Genomic DNA, 15,995 nt, shown 5'->3' on the forward strand with positions numbered 1-15,995 from the left:
TGATTTGATGACATTAGCCTTTGTTGTAAGACAGTGGGAGAGTGAACTATTGATTAGTGTATGATGCCCATGAAAAATTCGAAAGGTAAGGTCTTCTTTGGATTTTGAGGCTAGCCTTAATATCAAGGCCCTTGCCTTCAGTCGCTTCCAACTTAATAAGGCCCAATTTGGGGGATTTAATGAGCATAAATCCCTACGGTAATGTGTTAAGTAACAACTTTTCATAAAGCTCCCTAATAGTTAGCGCCTCATCTTTCCCAAACTTTTTGAGATTAAAGACTTCCTCACCCTCGTTTTCAAGATGGAGTCGTAGGCCACGAGTGGATGCTCGTGTGGGTCTGGGAAGAGGTGGAGGAGAAGAGAGGTAGAGCGGAAGGTTTGGCCACACTCAAAGCACAGCATCCTTTTTCAGTCTCCAGAAAAGTTAAGTAATTCAATTAAATACATAGGTCAAGCATTGAATTAGTTATATATTTTCATGAGTGGCCATGAGAGCCCTACCTTATTCCAGTTGACGACCACTTCCTGTCTTTGGTCTACAGAATGGGTAATTTAATCCGAAAAACGTAAAATGGAGGCTGCACAGTCTTGAATTCTTAGTAACTGTCTGTATTTTGAATTCACTTTGAGATCCACTTTCTGTGTTGGAACAGTCCTCTCCCAGTTGGATTCAAGTTCCAGATTAGGAGGCCCTTTGAAACCAGGAAAACTATGGTATAGGATCTTAGTGGTGGCGTCATAACCTTTACGGCGTCCGGAGGCACAGTACTTTCATCCCATCACCTTACACTTAAGAGTCACGATCGGAATCCTGAAGCTATAAGTATCTTTCACTAATGAAAATAATCACTAATCAATTTTTAAAATAAGCCGTGTATTGGAACTGGTGCGCTTTTTTATTCTTCTGTATATAGTACTGATATCTAGAGATGTCCATGTTAGAACCCATGATATGTATATCAATCCTGACGCTGTTATATGTAAGCCTAAGTTTTGTAAACAAAATAAAATTCTACACTATTATTCCATATTTCTCAAGAAAATTGAAGTCCAACGACCAATTGTGCAATTCAGATTGAGGATAGCTACAATTTAAGAATATTCACCAAATCCTCTACACTGAACACTTTTATTAATTATCTGAAACGAAGAAAAATCAACTGAAACAAACGTGAAGTTTTCGGAGCTTTTTGTAATAAACTTCTAACTTTGGCAGAAAAATGGTCTATTTATCGTAAATGATCTGGTACCCTGGAAGTTTGAAGTACATTTTATAAAGAAGTTTGTTTTTACTGTATGATGAAGACTACTAATCATTTCTTGTGGCAATGTCCTCTTTTAGATATAATTTACATAACATAATATAATATATGTATAGAGACGTTCTTTCGGTTTTAGATAACTCTTTGGAGTATAACCTACAAAGTGATGACTTTTTGAATCGAGCTAAATTTTTATAACATGATAGTTGAGCCCATAACACTCGGCCAAATCGGGATTTAATTTTTAATTGTTAGGCACAGACGTTTTTTAATTTTTATTTTCTAGTTGATTTATGTTCGAGAGGCCTCTGACTGGTTTTAATGGCTTTGTTGATTTTTTCAAAACCCTTTAAATTTCTCCTGTGAACTCATATCCCATATACTCATAGTAGTCTTAGTTTGTTGGTTTATTTATAGTGTTAGCCTCTCCAGATAGGTGGGTCCTTTTTTTGTTTTTATTTATTGTTAGAGACATTAATGCAAGACTCGTGGGGGAGGGGGGAGGTTTCTTGCCTTGTGAAAGGACAAAATTAGTCCTGGTTAATTTCCAAAATTATAGCTCTACAGAATAATTTGATAGGATAACCTTTTTTTTAGAAAATAAACCCGAAAAAAATTATTTTTCTTCCGAATCATTCATTTTTCAAAAATTCATTGATTGGGGTAGGGGCTGCAGCCCCTACAGCAACCCCACTCCCCCTGCAAACTCCCCTGGTATATCACGGTATACAATATACATATATTCGTGCAGTTGTAATATTTATAATTTATTTTGTAACACTTGTCTATAGTTTTATTTTGTTTTAGTTAAAATTTATATTTTTCATTGGCTTTGAGGCTAGATTTTTATTATTATGATATTATTAGAGGTTTTTATTGCTTCACAGAATATAATAAATATGTATAAGACAAATAAAATATATTTAGCTTTGTATATTGTATATACATATGATGGGCAAATATCTTGCAAATGGCGCCAAATTGATTCGGATTGCCTCTGTTCGATTGCATAGGAGACAAAAATAACACAAAAATGAAATTTAAATAAAAGAAACAAGAGTCCTTTTTTGTAAATTTTTCAACTGGCTTTGCCTGAGGCCAACAAATGAGAAATGGATCATGGATTAAGCATAGTTCATTCATTATTCCAAAAGAAAACATCCATTTTACACGTTCTATATGTAGTAAAAAAATCAAAGGGAACATCAATTTCAAGTAAGTTGTTCTCTTTAAATTTTAATAACAAACTTTTTTGATTTGTTGGTTGGAAGTTGCAGTTTTTGTTTTCTTTATTTCATGAGATCAAAATTCAATGTTGGCCATTGAAATTGATTTAATAAACCGCAACTTTCAATGCCTGAAATTAGGATGTGCATCAAAAAGCTCACAGCCTTATCTATAATAACCCTATACCGACAAATAATATTTTGCTTATATAAAGACATAATATCCTCTAACAAATCATGTGCCCCTTTCTTTTGTAGTAAAATAGGTAGAAATATAAAAATCATTTATACCCATTGTTTTTGTATCCCACCCTGTTATTCTGTAATTATACAATTTAAAAATAAAAAACACACACAAGTCAATGTAGGAATTTAAATATTATGTGTTTAATTAAAATAATGAAAAGAGAAAAAACCGGTAGATAAGTAATCAGATCAAGAAGTGAGGTTCTCGATCGAATTCTGACAACGTTAAGGAGACTATAAGTTATAGTCTCTTTAATAGTCTATAACTAAGGCATTAAACCAAGTAGCGTATCGAAGGCTAACGTCATTATTAGCGGGAAAAAATATCTTGGTCAAAATTTACATTTTTGTTCCGCTAGAGGTATTATTATTTCAAGTATTTAGTATAATCATTTCCTATTCTCTCATGAATGAGCCAAGCACTGTGCTGTTCCTACTTTTATTTACTTCATTATTCGTTTACTTTTTGCTCAAACAATTATGGAGAAGAAAATATGATCTAAAATGATTTTAACATACAGAATGGTCAGCCGGTTTCCAATTAGGAAGATATTTCAGATTTGATATCCATTTTTTCTTCTTCTTGCAACTTCTTTTGGATTTTTGGGAATGGGAAATTTAAAAAAGCGAACGTTTCCTTGAAGCTTTTGGAAATTTGACTCAGTTCTATTTTTGCATCCTCGGACACTACAATGCCCCATTATTTTGGAGTAATTTGTGTTATGATAATATGTAAATATAAAATATTTAAGACTAGAATAAATTATAAACGTATTATTTCTTATTCAAACTTGTTAATACTACTTAATACTTACAATAAATAAATTAGTGATGTCATAAAAAGTGACATCTTGCGAAAGTATTATGACAAATATTGACCATACTATTTCCTCAGGCTAACGGTGCTCGATGCACTACTTGGTTTAATGCTTTATCTATGACCAAAAGAAAGAGGCGTCATATATATATTCTGTCAAGAATGTTTTTTTCTTATCTCTAATTATGATTCGACTAAAATAATGGTAATGCGCGTTTTCATCTCGTGTGCAGTTTATTGTAATATCACGTCTTTTGACTAAGATTCATCCAATGTAATTTAATGGAGGTCCACGCTTTGGACAGGGTTATATATTTTTCTTTAGTATATAGTATCTAATAATAAGTATGCTCTAAAAAATTGTAAAAAATATTTTAAATCAAAAATACATAACCCTAATCATCTACGAAGGGTTTTATAATCTTTTTTTTTTTTTTGACCGAGGTTACGTGAATCCTGAACATCATTCATATATATTTATTTTTTAGTAAACGTTAGTAAACCCTATATTCATATTTTGTCTATTATTACTTATTAGTAATGATGTAAATCCGGTGTTTCTTTTTAGCTGGCCTGTTAATTTGTAATTGGTAGTATAAAAACGGAATTTTTGATTCCTCAGCAGTTGTCATTATTATTTAATTCCTGAGTAGTTATTTTCCTAAATAAATTCAATCATATTTAAAACCTGTTTGAACGTTCGTGTGTACTCATAACCCTGATGATTTGTTGCGGCTTATAATTGTAAGTAGGGGAGACTGGTGAGGGTTGGGACACTATACAGTCTTTTGGGAATAATATGTAAACAAATTATCCTACAGCATTCATATTTATACTCAAGATATGTTCTGCACATGATTTAATCAATTAAATTTGTAGCAAAATTACATTTTCTGAGAACATCAACATCTTGCAAGTTTGTAACAATGGTCCAACTCTCACACAGGGTGGTTAGTGTAGGGCCACCCTTCGGGAGAATTGGGCCACCATGTTAAATACTAGTAAAATGTTAGGGTTTATTAATTTATTTTTGAACTAAAAAGAAATTACATTATATGATTATGTAGATATTGTCAGCTAACACGACAGAAATGATTAGTGTGTAACAAGCGTATTTTTCTTTTATTTTATCAGGTCTTTTTTTTCTTCTCTTTGTTTTTTTTCAATCTCAATCAATCTCTTCTCGGGAGTGTTGGTCAAGATAGGTGTTTTTCAACGTTTTCTCCTGATATTTTTCTTCCGTGCAGGTGCATTAACCTCTGCAGTGTGATTTTAAGTCTAGGTTCATTGACTGGCTGGTTGGTTGGTGTGGCTGCCTGTACTGTTTTGGATGATCTATGGGTTGATTTGGTTGAGTTGCTGTGAGCGGTTCTTCTGCAACAGCTGTGTCCAACTGCTCAGGAGGATCTATGGGTTGGCAAAGAGGGCGGTCTGTGACATCCGAAAGTAGGTAGGCATCATCTGGAAAGATGTCTCTATTGAGGGGGGAAATCCCAGTCACCTGAAACTCAGAAGTTATATTTGATGGAGTAACAGTAACAGTGTGCACTCTCGTTATCAACTCCGCAATTTCATAAATGGTGATTTGACGCCCTGGATGGAAGTACATTCTTTTACCAATTTTAAGTATAAATATTTGTGTATTTTATGTATGTATTAGACTAGGTTTCTGTATTATAAAGAATACAGATGTTCTTATAAATAAGTATTGTCTTATTCCTCCACGCCATTCCTTCTTTTCATTTCTCCCGGTCGTCCTGGATCTCTCCACCTTATAAAGAGTTTACTTCTCCTCACCTTCGTCAAGACACAACATTAGCGACGAGGATGGGATCCGGATCACGTAACAATAATCGTCGGCGAAGAGCTTTTGATTTGGGTTGCACTTTTTCGTCGACAGAGAGAATGCTCGTTCGTCTACGGAAGGCTAAATACGGGCTGTATCAGTTTGGGCCTCGTGGAGGAAGGGAGATTATGGTCACTTACAAGTCCGGGACCCCATCTGTCAAAGTGGATTTCAACCTATTAAGTTCTGATTCCCCGTTGTTCCTACTCTCCTGTTCACCTCATTGGGTAATGAAAATGCAATGGGGTACTGGATCATCCAGAGTTGGATGAAAGATCAAATGTCTCCCAGGGATCAGGGTGTCGTGTTCTAAAACCTCTATAACGGTGATCGATATACTCAAGGAATGGTCCATGCACGCGTTCCTAAAACCTCTATAAGGAGTAGTGTTCTCCTTTCTCCGCTGCAGTGAGATGGCACGTCTATAGGATACAATTTTTATATAGAAGAGCAAATGGTTTGTCGGCGCCTGGTTATGGATGGAGCAATGCCATTCATCTTTTTAAGCTGACATGGTTTGGTACTTTCAACGAGTGTAATGTACTCGTGATTCCTTCCCCCTTGTTCTTTTCTCTTATTTTCTTGTATAATATGTAGGACTTTTTACCTGATTTTAAGTATAAATAGTTTGTATTTTATGTATGTATTAGAGTAGGTTTTTGTATTAAAAGTATACATATGTTCCTTTAAATAAGACTTGTATTATTCCTCCACACCTTTCCTTCTCATTTCTCTCGGTCATCCTGGATTCCTTCGTATAAATAATTGTGTCTCCTCAACTCGTTCATCCGACCAGATTTGGTAGCTGCAACCTCTGCTCCGGGCAAGGCTCCATTGAGGAAGGCTGGGTTGATTTTTACTTATTGAAACTCATAGAACGTGGGAACAGGTGAACTACCAGCATTAATGGCGCATAGAACAGTGACCATTTGTCCTTTCTCTCCAGAAGTGACAGCCCCAACTTGTTTCTTCCCAACCTGACTAACAACTGAAGATGGAGGCTGGAAAGTTGTAAAGCCGGTTTCGTCTATATTATATACATCTTGTGGAGAAAACTTGTATCTAAAACAATACATGGACACAAGCGTTTAGGAGAATTATAAGCTCACCAGTTTTATATCAATAAGTATTACAAAACAATAACAGACTTGTTTATCTGATAAAAATGTCGTAAGTTCTTAACTTACAGATAAATTGTGTTGAATTTTAATTAATAAATATTATATTACTACCTGTTGTATACATCCGAGAGATTAGAAAATAACTCGGCAACTGTCACTCTGGTAAATGTTGTAGATCTGGCCATTGAAGTAGCTTCCGGTTTTCGACATGAAAGCCCATGTCTCTCCCGAAACCCTCGAAACCAATCATTCCCTGCAAAATTTTAATTAAGAGCCCATTAAAGTTGAAAACTTGAGCAATTTAAATGACGTTTAGTTTCATTCATCGTATGGGGCTTGTACGAGAGAATGTAGTAAGGAAAGTCAATTTGAAGAATAACATTTGAATATGTTTTTAATATTAGGAACAATGCGATTGTTCAAAGCTTTGATGTAGTCAGCCAACAGTTTATCCATGAAGGGAGGAATGGTAAGATTTAGATTTCTGTACTGTTCATAGGCACTGGTTCTTCAGGGGTAATGCTTATGTAACGTTACAACGTAGTCCTTGACAAACCAAAGTTCGTCACTGCTCCTCTAAGTAACATCTCTCCGTCTTTCACCTGTTCAGCTGCCTTTGCCTAACCTTCTTTGTTGATAGCCATAGTAGTCTTTCTTTTGTACACTCGACCAATATTCAACTGTAAAAATAACTGTTGTGTATTCTTATTTATGTCATTCCCCTTCCTGTCTTAATATTCTAGTTTATATTATGTATAGTAAAGTACTGGCTCACGTATTATGTATTCGATATATAAAGAGCCTTGAAATTAAATGTTTTTAGAGTACACCATGAGCTCCTAATAAAGACAACATCCTTCACTGACTATAGTAGCCTATATATGTATAGAAATAGAGTTATTATATAGCAAATATATTGAGATAATATGGAGAAATAGAGGAGGTTATTTATTTGTGACAAGTGGCCCAACTCTCCTATTGTAAATGGTCCAACTCTCACTATTTCCTGTTTGAAAGCATAACATGAAATACAGATCACTAAAAACATGGCTTAGATTTTAATCTTAAGACATCCATCTTTGTTTCCACCATGTACAACTAATAAAATTACCAGTATACTAAATTTTATGCCAAATGTTGTTGCTCTGTTACACCTACAGAATTTACTAATCATCAAGAATTATGGAATTTTGTAGATTGCACAGCTTACCTTTGTCTCTCATGCTCGGCTAACAAGAAGGAAAGGAAGTGACATCATCCCTTACGTAATTGACTGTAAACAAAGACCATGTGATCAACCAATTACTGTAAATAGCCCATCGCCCAACTCTCCCACTGGCCCAACCCTCACCGGTCTTCCGTACTTGTTGGACTCAGAGTAGAATTGGGGATCGATATCAGAGTAATTCTAAATTCTTTTTTATATCATTTTTTCCTTTCTCTCTTGTTGTCTCTTGTTCATTATTTTTTCCCGCGCTTTATGGAATAGAGTCCGTTTAACACTTTTCAAGCTTTTGCTTAGATTAAATGGTACTTTTTCCCCCATCAAAAAGCAGTGTAAAATTAAAACACATTTTCCCCCCATTGTTCTGGAAATAACAAAAGTAGCGTCCCACTTAGCACAATAACTCATAAACTAAATGACATATTGTCATAAAATTTTAGCAGCTGTCTCTTGAAAGTTGGTACTAACTGAGAATGGGGTGAATTGAAAAAAAAGTGTTATCTATGTGTGAAGCCCGGAACTTTTTGGGCATGTGTTAAGTTTAAAACTATCAATACAGATTGAAAGCAAAAATTAAACGAAGAAAATTTGACTAAAATCTTGATTTGTTGATATAATAAAGCAAAATTTATGAATCAATTATGAGAAATATGAAACAATACTAATTACTTTAAATTATCTTTGTAAAATATTTTTTTTTTAAATGCAAATTGCTCAATTTTGAGAGCTCATTTTTCATAATTTTAGCTCTCTTTTTTCGATCATTTTTGCCAAAAAAGTTACTCGAAAATTATAAGTCTAATAATAAATGTCTAATTAGTTTGCCTCATAATTATACAAGACATCACACGGTAAATGGATACATTTACCGTATTGATTTACATGTATTGATTCAACAAGTGTTTTTGTTAGTAGGAATTATGTGCCTGAACCAAATCTAACTAACTCGAAGTTAAAGCTGTAAAATCGACTGGAATTATATATTGAAAAACTAGCAACTGTAAATTATAGTTTATGAGTAGTGATTTGAATTTGACATAGTAACAATAAATCCCCCACGGCTGCTAGGTCCATTCATCAAGCTGTGTATACTACCAGGCCTTAAAAACATATGTATCTCTTAACATTGTGCAATGTTCATTCCATCAAAACTATCAATTGTGCATTTATAAATGAAAAGAGATATACCTAAAGTGTTAACTCTACAACGTGAATGGGAGGTCGCAGGACCGTATGTTGGCGACAAGCTTACTTAGAATAACAAGATTTTTTGGAAGTTAACTAAGTTTAGAGGCATTATATAAACGTTAATCATTAATAACAGGGGAAGCACTCATTTGGTAAAAATGAATTCAAGCCAAAATAGGAATTTCTCTTTAGGCGCAGAAATCAAAAATGAAATAGACAGGAATTACTCTTATGCAAATGCTCAATTCAAATCCAACAAGGACTTACACTTGTAACTCCCGAGCAACCCCGACCCTTCCAATGGCTCATGTACTCTTTATTACTCTATAATATGATGCTTCATTCTCAAAAATTAAATAATAATGCTCTGGAAAATAAAATAGCTTGTTCAGATTGCCAACTAGAAATACCCCTCCCACTTTCTAGAATATATTTTATACACCAGTCCTGATGAGCCAGGAAGTACTTTAGTCTCTAGAGCGCTACCTTGGCTGAGACAAAGCTAATCACGCTTGACGCTACATGCAATAGACCTCCGAGATTTAATTATTATGACTACCTCGGTATTTCTTATATCAAAAATATTTATATGATTTACAAAAGGGAGCACTATATACAAGTGATGGGACGATTCTAATATAAATCCCCGGTCCCGATTCTGAAAAAAATCCAAAAACTGAAATTAAAATTTAAAAATTAAATTTGAAATATTAAAATTTTTGAAAAACCAATATGAAATATGCAAATTTATATATATATATATTTTTTTTTAAACACACAACTATTCACAAAAAAATATATTATTTGGAAATTTTTTTCCAAATCTCTCATCTTTCATGTTAAATAAATAAATTTGTCGACCGCTTTAAAAATTACAGAATTATTTAACTATTTTTCAAAATTTCAGTGTGTTTAGTTTTAGTTATTCTCCAATAATTTAATTTTTTATAAAAAATTTTAAAAATCCCCAGCAATTCTCAAAAAAAAATTATAACATAAATATTTTTCGGGAAATAAAATTTCTGTATTAAATTCTATGGAGAATAATATCAAAAATATATAGTTGTTCACAGAAAAATTATATATTAAGTTTTGTAGTAAAAAACAAAAAGTTCCTTACCCAATAATAACTAAGAATCGGAATCGCAAATTCAATATTATTTTCTCTATCCCAATTCCGATTAATTGTCCTATCACCACTATATGCAGTGCACCCTGTACATTTACTCAATACTACATACAAAACAACTGCAATATTTCATTAATATGACTCCATGGTTGTTTCTTAGATGATAAACTGCTTTTTTTCATTCAAATATACATACAGAAAAACTTTTTAAGTTACTAATATAGATTATATTAAAAAAAACACTTTAATATTATTATGGTGTTGCATAAAAATGTATATGAGAACATATCAACGTTCTTCAAAGTTCAAATATGAATGATAGCTTTGAGTTTATTATCAAATATCTGAACATGATGCCTTATTAACCCTTCAAGACCATAAATATGAATATGTATAATACAGGTATTCCTATCAAGAACTCTCTTACTATGAATATTTGTTCACTGTTAATAGAGAAAACTAAAAAAATATATACTATCTGGAAAGTGATGCAATAATCTGTTGCTAGCAAGGTTGAGCCCGGTTCAGGTTCAGTGGTTCTATCGGTTCTTTCTTTTCAAAGGTAAATTTTGCCGAAAGACAATTTACCAAAAGTACATTTCGCCGCAGGACCTTTGGGACATTTGAACCGAAAGTAATATTTAATACATTTGATTGTATATTTTAATTTAGGTATTGTTCATATGCAATATACAGGGAGCGGGGATCAAATTGTCGCCAAAATATTTTTCTACAAAAAACAACACAAAATATACATTTTTTAAGTTTTCAATTAAAAATCAAAACTATGACGAGCATATAGGTATAGAGTAGCCATTCATTCGATATAATCACCGTTGGCATCAATAACGTCCTCAATACGGCCTCTGAACCGGCCGCAGCTCTTCTGACCATCTCATTGTCATGTTGCCGAATATCTCCTTGATGGAGTCCATCAGGCCGGCCTTGGTGCTATGGGATGTCTGTTGGTATGTCTCTCGGCATAGCCCCAGACAAAATAGTCCAAAGGATTAAGGTCGGGAGAGTTAGGAGGCCACAAATCCTTGGTTACGACGTCATAACAGTTCTCGGTTAACCACTGCATGCAGATTTTGGACACATGGCAGGGTGCTGAGTCCTGTTGCCACACCCAGGGCCTGTCTCCGGCCACCCCTTGGATCCAGGGCAGAACCACCTTCCCCATAACATCCAGGTAGACCTCTGTATTGACCTTTAGACCCGTTTCAAACATGTGGGGAGGCATAACATGACCTTCAATGCTGACCACCCCGAACACCATGGCCATTGCAGGGAACTTGGTCTCCATTACCTTCCTCACATGGCTGGTACGGGGGGATATCCACCTGTTGTTCTGCTTGTTGACCTTCTGATCTTGACAGAAATTCTTTTCATCAGAGAAAAACCAGAGCATCCAGGGCTGCTTTGGGTGCTTGAGCTTGTTGAGCAATTTTGTTTACTTTATCAGCTTGTTATCCTTTGCCTTCTGGGTCAAGATCTGGCCAACATGCATCTTGTAGCTCCTGCACCTTAAATCCTCAGATACACAGTCCCTTATTGTTTTCTCATGGCAGCCCAGATCCCTCGCCATGGGCTTTATGGACCTGGTAGGGTCATCCTCAACCATCTTCTTCACCTTGTCGACAAAGTCGGTGTCCCTGACCTTCCTGTCGGTGCCCTCCTCCTTGGGTGCCCTCTTTATGGTGGCATCAACATCCCAGGTGTCATCTAGCTTCTTACAGATACGCTGAACAGTCTGTAAATTCACTCCTAAGGTTGAAGCAATCGTTGAATTGGAGATTTCACCTCCATTATTAACCAATGCCATGACTACAGCGGACCTCGAAAGCTCCTCGTTCCACTTATAGCTCTTTATCTCCTCATATGATGACGGCATGAGGCTAACTGGACTACGTTTCATCAGCTGACGAGAATAGCTTTCCTATTTGGTAACTGGTTTTTTATTTAATAATGTCGTCTTCAAGTTATCAAGGTTTAAAGTAGGCGACAATTTGATCCCCGTCCCTGTATATACATTTATTGTAGTTGTATGTACGTTGTAAGTCTGCTAAACGTATTATAGGCAGGGTATTTATGTCACAAACGGAGACAGATACAGTCCTTAGACATAAAATAAAAGTGGTTTAGAATTCTGAGTTACGTACCTAAGGTTATGTTTCATTCTGATCCTACCAGATTCCAGGGCAAGTTATTTTCCAATAATATGTTGATTTTTTTCATAAAACAAGATCAATTCCCCGTGTCTCAAAGCTTTTTAAGGTATGGGTTATCGATTCGAAAATCCACCAAAAAATTTGAAAATCTAAAAAACCAAAGAGGGGAGAACGTACATATATTAAAATTTTTTTAAGTAAAATTTAATTTTTTGTCAGTAGCTATGGATTTTCGAAATGTTGTTTCAAAAAATATATAATTTAAAATTTATTTTTTTTCAAAAAAAAAAAATTTTATTGAATTTTTTTCTAAGAAATAATAATATTTCGTAAATAGCAAATTGTTTTAAATTTTATTTTTCAAAAAATTAATATTTGAAATTTTTTGTGAATAGCTATATATTTTTGTCATTTTTTTTCTTCAAAATAATTAGTAATTCATGTTAATTTTTGAACCATTTTTCCAAAAAAAATTTTAATTTTTTGTGAATAGCCGTGGATTTTTGAAATTTTTTGCAACAAACTTTCATTTTTAGATTCCCCCACCCCTAACCAAAACTAAAAAACCAAGCATTTCTCAATATATAATCCTGCGGACGCCCTGATATACATAGAAATACAAATGTATAGCTACGCTTTGAATAAAATATAATATTGAATAAAATGTTATCTAGGATTTTAATGGTAGTCTATGAGTACTTAAGACATAAACATCAATTTGTATGATTTACTTATTTGGCTAACTACCAGATGATTTTAGGTGTTTTTTATGTTTCTTTTTCGAGGAAAGTTATCGTGATACAATATAGGTAATGCCATGATGTCCCTACAAAGTATATTCAAGTCATTTTTTATTTTGTTATTCCTTTCAAGCCGAAAATTAACACTAAATCAAGTAGATGTCAGAAAAAATGTAATTTTCAAAATACTACTCGCTAGACCACAAAACCAGAAATTTGGGTTTGAAAGGTCATTTTCATGTTTTAAAGGTAAAAACTATCAGAAAACCATCCTCTCAATCCAATGGCTAAAATCTTTTGAAATTTTGTTGACCCCTAAAATTGTTCAAAGCCTAACAATAGTTCATTTGAGTTTAATCTGTCATAGTTCTGATTTCTGTTGTTCAAGCCCTTTAAAATACTTTTTTTACTCCAATAGAATGTATAAAAGGTATTTAAGATGGAGCTCTGACATATTTCCTTAGTTTCGAAAGAACAATTATGTACCTATATCAAGAATGCAACATATTTATAGTATTTAAATGTGAGTCCCCTTATACTAACCTTGGCCTTTATTGATTAAAGAAAAAAGGGGGACCTTTCCAGGAAATTGAAGGACTAGATGTGTAGTCGATAATTATAATTTCATGTGTATAATGAAGGACAATCAATACAATCATACTCAGTTGCCGGAGTGAAACGTCATTAAATGATTATAATTAATCATCTTGAAATGTATAAAGCACACGTCATAATCTATTTATTAGCCATTATGTGAATTAATTATTCGTTAAATGAAATTAGTTAATATGTACAAAAATATTAAAGCGGTTTGCTTTTAAACTCTTTCTGAATTCCGATTACAGCGGAAAAGTTGTCATACAAGAAAAAATCCTATATGCAACAGTATCTTTAGGTTGGGCATATCGGTCAAAATAAGCAGAAATTCTTTTTTTTAAGTTTTTATATTCACATAAATTGTAGTATCATGATTAAATTAAATATTTTATATTTCATTATGGAAATTGTGTCCCAAAAAACTAATTTTTAAAATTTCTTTGTCAATAGCCGTAGATTTTTTAAATTTTTTTTAGTTTTTGGATTCCCCATCCCCTCAAAATATATATATATATATATATTCCTGTGGATCCCCCTGGTAACGGACTACTTGATGTTGTAGGCAGATGCCAACGGTCGCTCCAGCCTCCTTAGCACTGACCCTGTCGCAGAGCAGATCTCCCCAGCGTGGCCTTTTTTTGTTGTTGCTCTAACATTTTTACAATTATTAGAGACATGTGATGATGAAAACAAGACTTGTTTATTTGTGTTTCAGCTATCGTTTGGTTGCTTAATGAAACCTTGTAGTTAAATAATGTGGGCGAACTAAAAATGTCATAGTGGTACAAATAAATTTCCCAGTAGTTATTTTCTTACAACAGGATAATCTTTCTTTACCAACCGTAATCAAAATTCGAAAAAAGTTGAGAAACACACCGCCCTAATATATATAGCTCTGAGAAATAATTCCCTATTATGTTTTTACTTTGATCTTGTGTGAAAGAATACTTTCAAATTCTTTTTTAAAGTTGTTCCATCTGCCATAGTCCCCCCTACATTTGCCACCTCTGTCTGAATTTCAATGATTTCAATTTAGGAAAGCAAAAAAAAAAAAAAAAAAAATATTATTCTTAGTATGAATCAATATTTCAAACAATTATAAAAGTTACAATAGATTTTAGGACATTGGTGGTTTAATCCCAATATTGCATAAAAAATGGAACATTACAAATAGATTGTACAAGTTGTAACATTACAAATGGATTGTACAAGTTGCAAAGATAAGTAGAGCCGTTCATTCTTGATTGCCTTAGTGAAAAAAAATTTAGTGATTACGAAGCCAAAAAATCTTTCAGTGGTGTTCATTTAGCATTTCAATTCTTTACTGGTTTTTATTGTTCTTCATATGCAGGGTAGGGGAAAAAACGTGGACTTTTAATTAATGTTTATTTTTGTTATTACCTTGAAAAGTTTTATAGATTATTCATTTATATTCGGATTCTACCGTCCTTATTACATAAACAAACTATAATAATCATTTAGTCATTTCATTATCATAAGCGAACAAAAAGCAAAAAGATAGTGCATCTCAGATCTCCTAGATGCTGCAGTTGATTTGATGAAGATTCCGGACATTGTTAAGTGCTCTATGAGCCTGGTTTTTAAGTTGGCCAAGATCAAAAAATAGGAAAGACCTTACCCGGATATCAGGGATTGGAGGGCATAATTTAAAGAGGGATACGAAGTTCTTGTCAAGTTTGGAGAAGAATACAAAGAAGGATCCAACTAAGTCGATGAATCGCCTCGCCAACGATTTCTCCTGTGGTTCTTAGGACCATCAGTAGAGCTATAAAGCACAACTTGAGATTAGTTTCTTTCAGAAGGCTCCCATGCCACTTTCTGACGGAGGGCTGAAAACCAGGAGGCTCTAGAGGTACAAGAAAATCTTTACACGGATAAAGACAAATGGAGCAATTGTGAAAATTTTCTTGCACAAGAAGACTTTCAAAGTTGATCAATTCCACAACCGCTGGAACGACCACTGTCTTGTAGAAACTAAATATCTGGCCCAAACAATGGTCCCCGGCGTTGTAACCTACAATAAGGTGCTTAGGTACACCATCTTGCCATGGCTGAAGACCAACTACCCGGAGGGTAACTACGTATTGACACAGGGCGTCGCCCCTTTCACAAGGTCTACCAAGTGCCATGAGTTCTGGGCAAGTAACATGGCTCAAGTCTGGTTCAAAGAGATATGGCTCCTTCATCACCAGATTTGAAACCACTGGACTTTTCTATCTGGGGCACTTTGGAGAGGGACACCATCAGGACCTCACACCCAAATGTGGACTTACGGAAGATCTCCATAGTGGCTGCATTGGACAACTTGTCCGATAAGTTTGTCATCAGCTCCTGCATGGCTCTCAGGTGATGTGCAAAGGCTGTGGTTGATAATGAAGGTGGCCATGTTGAGTGATTTTTTTTTCA

Source organism: Lepeophtheirus salmonis, chromosome 14, assembly GCF_016086655.4.
Source record: "Lepeophtheirus salmonis chromosome 14, UVic_Lsal_1.4, whole genome shotgun sequence".
Taxonomy (NCBI): Eukaryota; Metazoa; Arthropoda; class Copepoda; order Siphonostomatoida; family Caligidae; genus Lepeophtheirus; species Lepeophtheirus salmonis.